Below are 13,016 nucleotides of genomic sequence, written 5' to 3' on the forward strand. Positions count from 1 at the left end.
CTGATCCGAAGGGAGACGAACAGGTCTCGGAAGGGGAAAAAGGAAGGAAGGAAGGAAGGAAGGAAGAAGGGAAGAGAGAAGAGAAAACGAGAACGTTTTATTTGTGTCGCAGAGTTGAAGCTGTTAGCAACACGTGCGCCGGTCGAAATACGTGGTGTGGTACGCGTGCGATACGCGTAACATTGTACAAAATTCTGCAGTTCAAATCCTAAATAGATGTTGAGAGGCGGAGTCAGCTATTCATCCAGTGGTTACTTTTTAGCATTCGCCTACACCGAACGAGGAACAAAAAAAAGGGGACGAGAAGATGGAACAAGAAAATGACCGACTTATGATGGATGAAAAGAAAGAAAGAAAGAAAAAAAAAAAAAACGAATCGACGATGCGTGCGTAGCAGACGACGGAGTCTCATTTCGTCATGATTGCCGCACGTCCGATTGCCACTGAAATGGGATCAAACGCGTCGGGCTTATTTCGATTTGTATATATGCCACCCCCCGCCCACCGCATATACGGGGTAGTTTATGCTGGCAGGAGAACGGATAACGCGCAGGAGCGTGAATTCCAACCGCAGCGGAATTGGATTTCGTTCGTTATTTACCGCGTGTCTTTTAGCAACTTTGCATTCAGCCATTACAGGGGATTTAGAACAACCCTCAGCGAACCGGCCAAGCCTCCAAAGCGTCCCCTATGAGACATTTAACAATTTACCGGTCAGATTACGGCTTATTCGACCTTCGAGGTCCCTCGGTGTTCTTGCATTCAAACATTTCTTTTGTATCCCCCTGTTGCATGTCTCATTCGCGGCATCGTTAATCATCGTCAATTAAAGCTAGGGAGAAGATGGCAGCAGCGTCGTAACTTCCGGCCTGACAAGGTCCGCATGATGAGATTCTGCGAGGCGGCTTCGACTTTTGCGCATAAAAATAAACGCAGTCTTATTTCCGAAGGTGGAGAACCCCGAGGAGCAAATAGATGACTGAGACCACTGGGAAGTATTCGCGCCGCATTAAACTCACTGTCGGAATATTCGACAGAAGCTCAGGGACCGTTACGAACTCGTCTGTCACTTTACCCAGACGAGGAACAAATGTCAATACCAGTGCCCCCGAGGCGTGAAGCGCGTACTGCCACAACGCCGGAGAAATCTCTTCGCCGTCTCGTAATGAGATCCGCATTGTTCTGCCTAGCTTGCCGCATCTATCCTTGTCAAGCGTGCTCGCGACCTATGGATACGTCAACCACGCGGCTTCCTTTGACTCGAGGATGCAAAACGGTTATGCGACACTTACGAGTTCCTGTTCCCAAATTCTCGTTACCGCGTGAAATTTTGGCACAAGTTGTTCTCCTCATCCTGGACGCCAAATACTTTGTCTTGATTTACTACAGTAAGTTGTCGAATCGATGGGAAACGATGAAAATTAAAACGAAATCGTTGTCACGCTTTGAGATACAGACCAAATTATAGCGACTAATACGACCTAAACACGATAGGATTCTCCCGAAAAATCTATACACAGAAATGAAATCACAATGATGGACGAATGCGAACAGCGTTCTCACTGATTCAATCCTCGTTGATCGCTCTGTCTGACCCAACTACGTGCTGTACTACTGCGAATTCCTTAATGCACGTTTCAGACCGAGTTACGTATGCATAATCGGCCTGATTAGAATCCGGCTTGAAATACGCATGAAAACTTCATAGCGTTGACGTATGGATAAAAGTAAATGGAACCCAAGCCGAGTGCGAACAGTTTCTGTAGAAGTAAATCGGGCAACGAGGCTCACGCAGTAGTATGTAAAAGCACGGCTCCGGCGAGACGTGGCCGGTTCACGAGCTATCAATGATAGTGAATTATGCATCTCACGTTCGAGGAGCATGCATCGTATGCGCATTATGATCGAGTTGGAGAGAAGAATTATTCGTCATATATTGGAGATTCTAGACGGAATAGCTTTGGCTCCGATGGGAAACGTGAAATTTCGCTCAAATTGATTCAGTTTTTATGTGCAAGTAATCGAATCACGTTACCTTTCGATTTTTCAACTAGCATATTGTCTTTGAAATTCATGCATTATTAGGGTAACAAGCCAAATCAGGATATTAACTTAACGTAAAGTTTACAAAACCAAAATCCAATGTCATTATACATATTGAGGAATCCAAATATGAAGTTTATTCCATGAAATATATGGACGGAGAAAAGGTTGCCACTGATTTTTCTTGGGTCATTTTATTTCGCTTGCGAAAAAAAATTCATTGAACAATCAAACATTCGAAATATAGTTTTGTAAAAAAAAGTGAACAAAATTATATAGTACAGTACGTGGAAAAATCGAGGTGTTTCCCGTATAACTTTGGCTAGAAAATTGATAAACTCGGCTTCAAATCCAGTTTTTTTAACTCTCATTTCTTCTCGTCAACCTCGACGCGCCGCACACTCTAAATTGCGAAGCTTGCAACACAGCAAAGCAAGTATATAATGTCATGGATGTTGTAAAAAGTAAAACGGTCTGCGAGTTAAGTGCCACGAGCAACATCCTTCGTCACTTTATTCTCTTTCTCTGTCTTCTTCTATTTCCCCGGATTTTCTCTCTCAACAAAACTGTCCATCGTCCAAAGTGACTTTCGCGTAAGAATTTTAATGGAATTAAACATCGTAAAAATCTCAGAAAATTTCACCTCCCAATTTTTAAGTGCGGAGAATAATTCTATTTCACCAACCGATTAGACCAATTTACAGAAATTGTTAAATTCGCAAGCATCAATGTGATGTTGTTATATTTATATGTATGTACCTACGTAGACATGGGTAACAAATTTTTTAGATGTCGCAAATAAATTCAGTTTTGGATTCGAGTAATACGATAAAACATACACTGGTTGCATCGGTTAAAATAGTAATCGAACAGAACGAAATCGTCATTCGCTAAAATTAAAAAGCAGATGCGTGGCAAAAAGTTCGTTGGTAAAAAAAGCTTGTTGACGGATATCGACAAGCGTGCGGCATTGATATCAGCGGTAGAAAAACAGCGTTGTGCTTGTTTAAAGAATCGTAAATCTCAAATTTCGATTTTATTCAATACCCGATTTTCCTGCTCTCTTTACTACTACCAACAAGAATTTCAAGTCAGGCACGAAAAGCAGTGCTTCACAGTGGATGCAAGGGTGGGTCTCATTTTTCACCACTAATACAACTTCATATATTTTAATTGTTCTTTATTCATTCAGTGGTTGGATGAATGGCAACGTGCTTAGTACCGCGCTTATTCTGGCATTTTCAATTATTGATTAATTCCGTGTAATTCTTGGCGTTAATTCCGGTCGACAGAGCTGCTCCACACAGCATTCATTATTCGTAAGTCGAGACGGGGCTTGACATCAACAGCTGCAAGTACTCGCTATAGTTCCTGAATTTTATACATATATGATCGGATTTTTCCCTGCTGACTTGCCAAACAAGTAATGTTGATAGATGTTTAATTGTTGAAAACACAGTCCTGTTAATTAAGAATCCAGGTACCGAAGTGCAGACGAATAACGATTTTGTATCAATCGTTTTCTGATGTTCAATAATCAGTATTTTTCATACATTCCAATATCATTACGTTAAACCCCATTTTTTTTAACAATGTTTTCATCGGTTCAGTTCCAAAATTGAATTTCCTTGCGTGAAATCCAAGGAATCTAAAATTTGTGCGATTCTCAACTAATCAAAAACGGACCAAAATTGGCAAACCTGAATCAGTAAACGAAAAAATAGATTTATGAAACCGTATTTTCCCGATTTCGGCAGAACTACAGTTGAAGAAACTAAGATTTGACCCAAGACAACGAAAAGCTCAAAAATAATTTACTCGGTGTCATTTTTGATCCCGAGGATCCAAGAACGCACGATAGATAGAAAGGGGGTGGTGAGAGGGAGTAACGGCGGAAGTAACTGAACGAAACGGAGCAGCCGGGCGGCGCGAGAAGTCGTAATTAAAATTTAATCGCTTCGGTTGAACCAGCTCACTCCGTCAACCGGCAACTCCGGGGTTTCCCCATTCTCTTCGAGTGCTGTCGTAACCCTGCCCTGAGGGATACTCGGCGTCTATGCTCCGTATAATGCGTTGCCCCCATATGCTGTATCCGTGTACGTATAATACGAAGGTTCCTATCCACCTACGTCGAACGTCCCGCAGCATACATTGCGCGTGTATTTTGCCCTGAACATACTCGGCATCGCGATGGATCGGGTCGGATATCAAATCGGATCTGCGAACCTGTTTGCTCAAATTTAAAGGCGAGTCTCACAGAGAGGGGTTGAATGGCCGGACGCCGATTAGTTTCCTTGGAAACAAAGCTGGGTTTCTACATGTGCGAAATTCGTTGAAGCTGACTGCTCTTTCGGTGATATCTTTAAGGATGACGTTTCGTTTGGTATGAAAGAAAATTTCCCAAAACCGGGGGCCATACCGAATGCCTTAATAATTTCATGATTTCAGCATAATGGATCTACTATTTTCAGAACCTCGTTCACCGTCTCTGCACGGATCCTGATTGACGAGGGTTAATGTACAGGGTAGGTTCGCAGACTGTCTAAACCAATCACGAATCGGCCTTAGGACTCCGTCACGCGGTGAGAAGCTGACGTGACTCGGTAGAATATGGAACTTTCGCCAAATTAGGATGGGCATGTAAGACGTGTCCATGTACTTTATTTTCATTTCACGTAGAGATGCGTGATCGAGTGATTTTTCAGCTGATCGTTAAACCGATCGTTACGAATTTATCCGAGGGTCAAATCGATCAAAAACTATTACAAGCTTTGGAAATATAACTTGTATGTATAACAGGGTATTAGAATGGAAAATGATCAACCATATACGACGGATTTGTTTATTAACATAAAAAGTGTAGCTCCGCCGTAAAAGATTCCGGTATTCAATTTATTCATATTGAGAAACTTGTGTGAACGAGAGTGGCTGATAATAACCTGAAGAGCAACGTTGGCACGATTATTTCGGGTAAATATTAGATCGTTGGTAAATGTTCTCGATACAATATCCACAAAAATAATTATCCCATATCAGATCAGAGGTATTTAAACGAGTTGAGAGTGAAGAATAAAAGGAGAATTCACATGCCAATCAAATCTCCATTATTTTTCAAATTGTATTCCGTTATTCGAAAAAGTTGACAATTAATCAGATTGTTAATCCACCTCAAGCGTTATAGGAAATGTCGAATATTACTTGGTACAATAATTCCACGTACATTATACACGAACGGTGAGCCAATTCGCGAACTATCAAGACAACTTTTGCGTCAACGAAGTAGGTGCCTCGGCAGTTCCATAAGCTCTGCCATTTCCCAAGGGTCCGAAATTTAGTGTAATTTTCGTTGGCACTAAGGAAAGCGCATTCATGCGATGAATACATAGATATACGCCTGCGTGCGGATACTGACAGGCCAATATGACTGGCTTACCCGCAGCTGTGGCCTCAACGACGTGTCTAATAAGCTAGGAAATTGTTTTGCTAGTGACTGGGGATTTCACCGCGCGTTTCCATGTAACTACGGATTACGAGGTGGCGTAGGGTGGACTCCAGATGGTTCGCATATCTTACGATTGTCACAACGACCGCAATGTTGCCTCAACGCGGCTGCAGAAAGTCACCAAGATTTCGTCATCACCGCAGAGTGCTCGTGAAAAAAAAAGAATATTAACAACGGTAATGTTAATAATAACAATAACGAGTAAACAGAGAAAGTATATTTGATCCGAATTAAATTAACGCGATTTTCGGAGTGCAAAGGGGGGGGGGGGAGACGATATTGCGAAAATGCGAGAAAACTATACGGGGATTGCGCAATAAATTGATATTAATATACTAAAGGCGAGCTCTCAGTGCCTCCCCGGTTTCCAGAGCTTCCAATCATTGTTACGAAAGTTACGTGCCCGACTTTCACGTATATCATATATTCATATGCATACGAGTGCACCTCTTGCATTAATTCGCAGTGTCAAAGGACATCGTTGAATCCATTCATCGATACTTTCTTCCTACAATCCTTGCTGAGAATAACAACGTTTATGTACGTAGATCGCGGAACAATGTATATAAACATATATAAAAGCAAAGGAGGAATATCTCCGTTGACAAAAACATTTTTGGCATTTTCTTGAGAAAATAAATAAATAAATTCTAAGTGTATATGTATATATATATATACATATCATGCGTCTAATGGCGAAGGGTTAGGACCTTTTGCTTTTGAATATAAATCGTTTTTTCTCGTAGCTACGCTTAAAACATAGAAATATGGTCAGAAACGTTGAATTACATAACATTTTAATTAAGAGCGAAATGTCATATGTAGTTGCATAAGGGCGTGACCGCCAAAAATCATCATCTTATTCTGATAAAATCGCATTTTTGGCAGTTACGAGCATATGTCATTAGACTCGCGATATATAAATTTCTTCATAATATGAGCGATGAATAAAAAAAGAGAGGATTTGAAAAAAGGATAGAACTAAAAAAAACAAAAGTAAAAATTTCATCGAACTTTAACCCAAGAATTGCAAAAATTAATGGTTGAATGAAGATATAATACAAGAAAGTAAATATCGTGATAATCTGACAATACAATCATGCAACCACGTCTGCATACACCGAAGACTGTCTTTATTGGCTCATCGGATGAATTTGAAGTCAATTTTTCGTCGGTTCGTTGGGCACGTCAACTCGGCCAGGCTACGTGAGGCGGAAAGCTGTCGAAATTTTCAAGTAGGCATCATGAATATATTTTAAAGTTAGAATCTTTCAGCGAGAAATTTGTTAGATTGGCAGGAAAATTCAATTTCGGATTCAAATAAATTCACATCCGATGGACGAGAAAATTCAATGGTCATATTACAAATTAACAAACGAACCGGTCAGTTATAAAAATCGTGACTTCTGCCGAACAGGCCCTCGGTAAGGTACAGACCTTGGATAGGTGGAATTGAGTTCATGGATATAAAAAGTTGACCAAGAGAAATCCATGAGATAAATATTAACAAACGTGTGACATTGATATCAAGAGTACAAAAGCGACTTTGCGTTTGTTTCGATCAATTATGGACCTTGGACCATAGGTGGCTGATTTTCATCTCCTCCATTCCTGCTGACTGTGCGACAAACTTCATCTTAGACCCTGGACGAGAAGTGGAGTTGCACACGGTGAATATCATTCTAGCAGAAGCATCCCGTCCACCAGCACAGGATACGCCAGTAGAGTTGTCCGCATGTAAATGGTCGGAGATCGCTTGAAATAACGCAAGTCGCGTTTTTACTAATGATATCAACGTCGTTAGTTTGTCAATAGCTAATCTGCTTTCTTAGAGCCTTTTAGCTGCTCCTTCCAGCGAAGAGGGTAGCTCAGCGCATCGTTGATAATTCCTACGTCGAGGCAAGGATGACGTCAGTGGCTGCAAGCACTTACCAAAGGTCCTGGATTTGGCATACTGGATCGATCACTTTCTTCTGACTCGTGAAAAACAATGTTTCGTCGTTGATGTTTCTTATCAAGCTCGTTTATATACCATTACGAAACTCATTTTCACCATTCCAAGTAGTCAAATCACAATCTCATAGATTTCAATCGCTTATTTATTCAATGATCTGTATTTCTAGCATGTATCAATATGACCATTCAATTCATTTTTCAGTATCGTTCATGATGTTTTTTCCGTAAAATGAAACGAATCGAACGAGTTTGCAACCTTAGGCTGTCGGAGTATATGCTCGATTATTGAAAAGTTATTTTTTCTGTACATTCATTGATCGCCCGATAAATTTTTCTACCAACTTTCGCACCTGGTTTGTCGAGACTGGCCTGTACTCGAATTTCATCGTTCGAATCCGAAATTCTCGATCGAGGGAAGATGAGATTCCTATTTGTATAATATACCGGGGTAACGTGCAACGGGTGGAGGGGTTTAAACGCGGGTCAGAACCGAAATCGGTGTAATTATCTTAGTATTCGAAACACGCGCAGGATCATAAAATTCGGAACTTTGCCCCGTCCGGAGAGGATGGAGAGGAAAGACCTGAAGGGGGTGAAAGTCGTCGTCGTCCTGGCGATCCGTTCGTCCTTGGGAGTCCGGCGGCACGGCGTTTCAGCAGAGAGCGATCCTCCATGAAAGTCAATCGCGACGAGCTTGTCGCAGGGGAATCGGAGAGTCTACCCTCGCCTCGGTTATGGTCAGCTATGGTCAGCTATACGGTCTGCAATCGTTCTTGGAAACTGGATGAGAGTTAATGTCAGGGTTAGGGGTTGGGCTGTTCTTTTCGTACGTGTTTCGAGACATCTTTTTGGACATATTTGAAGAGAACTCGGTACTGCCTCGAAATAATACGCATTGCTTGTGAATCGGTTCATTCTAAATAAGACGAGGTATTTTTCTTCGTTGGGGTTTCGGGTTGAGCTTGAAAAATATTTGGAACAAGTTTACGGCGACGTTCGATCGATCATCGTCAACCGATTCCTGCATCGATGAAAAATTCCACCGGGATGTCACGGGCGCAGTTTTATGGTCCGTTGATGGGCAAAAATTTTGTTCAGGCTCGCACATTCTTCTTCTTTATATCGCCCCCCGCCGCCGGTATAATAAACTCTAAGTCTATCGCGAATTTTCACGCGTACGTGGGCGTATATGAGGCAGAGATGGCGCGGCCTGTCCGCGGTTGGATGGCTTGCGAAGAGGCGACGAGGGGAATTGGATAGAGAAAGAAGGCCAAGGAGACGTACCGCAGAAATAAAGGCGTCCGAGGTTATTTGCCGACTTAATTACAACGTCACTGAAGGGGGGCGGAGAGCATTAAAGCCAAACACGTAGAACCACTATTTTTGACCTGAACGATCTCTCGTCAACGAGTGACTCTGTGATTAAACTCCTACACGTGACGAGGCGTACCCGCCCTAAAAAAGATGGAACTCCCCACTATCTTTCCGGAGAACTCGAATTTGTATTGCAATACCGTTTTTGACGAACGTCGAATTAGCACAACGAAGTTAAAGTCGGTCTCCAACCGTCATAGATTCATTAAACTCGTCGCAATGGCTGTGAGAAAGTGATATTCTCAACGTTGGACGGATTTTTTTTTTTGAAATTGGTTACGTGTCAGGTTATGCAATAATCACAAAAATTGCAGTTCACTTGAATTGTGTCTAACATGAAATTTAAAATTAACGTACCATTATTAAGAAACGTATAAATCTCAAAACCCGTGCGAAAACAATTTTTAGCTTATAATGTTCAGCATTCCGGAAAATATCATCTTATGTGGTTAGAAGTTATTAGAAAATTATGTTACATCAAAATATCTTCCAAGATATTCTTCAGAAGATCCCTCGGGTGAGGTGAATTTTCGTAGCAAAATATGTTTTTTTCATTTCTAGAAGTCCAAGTAACAGAAAAGACAATTATTATAGTACAGCATTGAGATTCGCCAATTTCCGGTGAAAAATATTCATTTTCTTGCAATTTTAGAAACAGATTTCAGTGAGGACTTCTTAACTTTCGAAATTTTACGCGGTGTGAATATAACTGCTCTCACAAATTGTGGAATCAAACGTGAGGATTTAAGTACTGTGTACTAATACAGAGAGTTTTTTTGTGATGAAATGTACACTTCGTAAATTTTTATCTCACATTTTATAAAATATTTTATACCAATAGCGTGGGCGTTAATGAGAAAATACCACTAAACGGTGAAGAAGGCGTTTTCTTGACCAATTTTCATCCAACTTCAACCAACGTACCGTACAATGGAGGCACGAGAAACCCTGACGTTGAGTAAAATATCGACGGAGCAACACCCAATTCCATATTATCCCGAGAGCTTTTGACGGTAAGATTCGCATTTGAAGCTTGGTAAAACTGTTGAAGCGATAAGCTCCAGAAGTAAACAAAGCAGGCATTTACCGGTTAGCTACGGGATACCAAGAAATTGCTGGTTATTAATAAGTAGTTGTCGGGTAAAACGAGTCAACATTTAGCGAGGTCACACTTTTCGCGCTACGAAAAATTTAATTTCAACGGTGAAAATCGAACGGAAAATTAATTACTCATTTTTACGAACGTTGAAAAATCAATCCTTCGTGGCGATTCTGTGATCGTTTAAAAGCAGCTACCATGAGGTGAAAATTTTTTTTTTCTAGTGGATACATATGACGTGATTCACCACCAGATATTTTCAGGCAATATTTATTTCATAAGCATGACGAGTGAAGGACCTTGATACGGAGAATTGCGGAGCAGAGGACGGACGCCTAGAACTGCACACGTATTATATTTTCCTACCGAAGCTCAAAGGTGCCCTCGTCAACTTGTTCGCACTGTTTATCGCAGTCCTTTTCTCCGCTCTATTCAACGAAACGTAAGCAAAAAGCGTAGAATCGTTCAAAAGGAATTCGAGAATTATTAGAAAGCACCGATGAAACACGTAATCTCAACCATTTTTTTTTATGAAGGATAAAATTGATATTAAGCAAACTGTGATAACGCTATTGTTCGGTGAAACAGATTCGTGAATAACTATAGTGGTTGCAGAAAGTGCACGATTTTGAATTAAGAATAAAGATAAACCAAACAACACACAGTATGCTATCAACAGAATTTCAATGCGCAGTATAATATCAATGCGTAATCGAGTTATCAGCGACGTCGCAAACATACCTTTCATGCTCACGCTGCAAGTTAATCCTCTTGTACTAGTTCCGACCTTGTTTTTCTCACTGCTATGATCCGTGCTGCACACACTAGTTACCGAGAGTCACTTTTGGCACAGAACACATTGAAAAAATAAACACACACAACGAAAATGGCAGCGAATACGACGCGATACAGAAGACCGATGTCACTCCGGCAGCTGACCACGCGCAAATGCCGCCGCAAATTCGCTCGCGAGTTGACGCTGTTCGCACAGAGCTTGTCGAAAGCTGGAGCACATGCGCAGAACAGAACCTTCGATTCTCGCGTTACGCGCTGAATTCTGATTCGAAAATTACGTCGCGTCCACGGTTATTGAAAAAACGGGTGCATTTTGATTGTTGATTAGAACATTTGGGCCGCATAGAATGAACATGCACTTATTAAATAAACTGTGTTGCAAAAATAGCGTGTGTCAAAACTGCGAATGGGCAATATCTAACTCGAGTGATTACAGAACTCGCCTTGACTCATGCTGCGTTGACATTCGTTGGAAATCGCTTTTTTTCCGCACTTGTAAAGTAACATACTATTTTTTTTTTTTTTAATCTCATTTCTTTAAAATTTCTCGATAATATTTATTGTGATACAAGCAACAATTACTGCGTGGCGTAAGTTGTCGTCGAAGTTGGTATATGTTAAGTTTTTTTTTTTTTTACCGAGGATTGTTTTTTATTGGGAAAGGAACATCATTATGTCGATTTCGTACATTGCATGCTGGTCAAAAGCGCAGGAGCCTCTGTGGCTCTGAGATCCTGTAAACCAACACGAATTGAGCATGTCAAAAGCGGAATTAAAACAAATCAAAAGTAATTCAAAAGAATTGGCACACGGGGCTGTTGATTTTGTTCAATTTATTTTAATTTGTGGCAGTTTAGTTTTTGACTGTTACAATTCATTTCAATTTGTTTTGGTTTACTGGGGAGTGCATTTAGTGGGAAGAGAGGCTGGTAAATCAATTCTGAATCGAAAAGTTTACAGCATCCTGTTTTGAGGGATTTGAAAACTGGTAGAATCAATTCAATCGTACACTAAATCATCTCAATTTTGCGACAGAAGTCGATTGCGCGTTATAAACTCACTGCTAACAGTATAATCTGACAGACGCATCTGATTTTTCGTTCTGCAAGTATCCAAATTTCAGCATTCATGGCTTCCTTATTATTCAACTGCAGTTTATAATTATAAAGATGTACATGCTGTTCCTGTACAGCTCCTGCAGGAAAACAACGCTGTACATATTTTTTATTCTAATACATCCTCCACGTGTTTGATATTTATAAAGTTTGAATCACATGTAAATTGTTCTTATTTCCAGAGACTGGAGCTTTTTAATATAGACACGTTGGTACTATGGCAGACAGAATGACCTACCACTGTAGGAAAGGAAAAAAGCTCTTGCCTAGCGAGTTAGGCTTTGCAGGATTCACTGCGATCATCAGTTGTGGTCCAATGTTACAGGATTCTGTTTTAAAGACTATAGCTAAACCCGAGATGAATTTTCCATTTCTCTCGTAGCTGCCGAGGGTTAGTTTAGTGATAACCCTATCATGAACTTGATTTCCGGGTTTCCACAGTCAATTTTCTCCTTCAACGTCGGTATGGAGAGAGTTACCAGCAGCAGTTACCGCTTCGGCTGAAGTAACAGGCTATCGAAGCGATTTCGTCATAATGCACTGTGCGTCGGTATTTCATGACAAATTCGATTAAATTTATTGCAACGGCAACATTGTACTTACTGTAGATATAACCTTCGATGGTTACTGAAGAAACTAAAATCTGTACTGCGAATTTGCACCTCTGAGAATAACGTTGATACCTTGAAAATCTGAATACATTTTGCATTGTCCGGGCATTTATTAATTTTCCATTAGTGATTCAACAGGAATTACTTTCATCCACAACATTGACTGGTAACAATCGGATAAACGGAAATTGGCAGTGATTTCAGTTAAAAAACGAACACAAAATTGACACGGTGCTTGAATATATCTGTACCACTGCAGCGTCAATATGTATTCAGTCCATCTTTTACGTCGAGGTAGAATTGCATATTTACACCGGTATTCAATTAGTGATAATTTCATGTTTACCCCGAAACACGACTCTGGTCTACAACCAGCGCACAACAGATAACCGATACCGTCTGATTGATTATAATTATCACTTCTGAGGTGTTCGTACACGCAACACGTTGTTATTATTGGAGAAGTCAGTAAGTTCGAATTATGTTATGCAAAAGACGTACCGTAGATCAGGCGAATTGCA

Source organism: Neodiprion virginianus, chromosome 6 (genome assembly GCF_021901495.1).
Source record: "Neodiprion virginianus isolate iyNeoVirg1 chromosome 6, iyNeoVirg1.1, whole genome shotgun sequence".
Classification (NCBI taxonomy): Eukaryota; Metazoa; Arthropoda; class Insecta; order Hymenoptera; family Diprionidae; genus Neodiprion; species Neodiprion virginianus.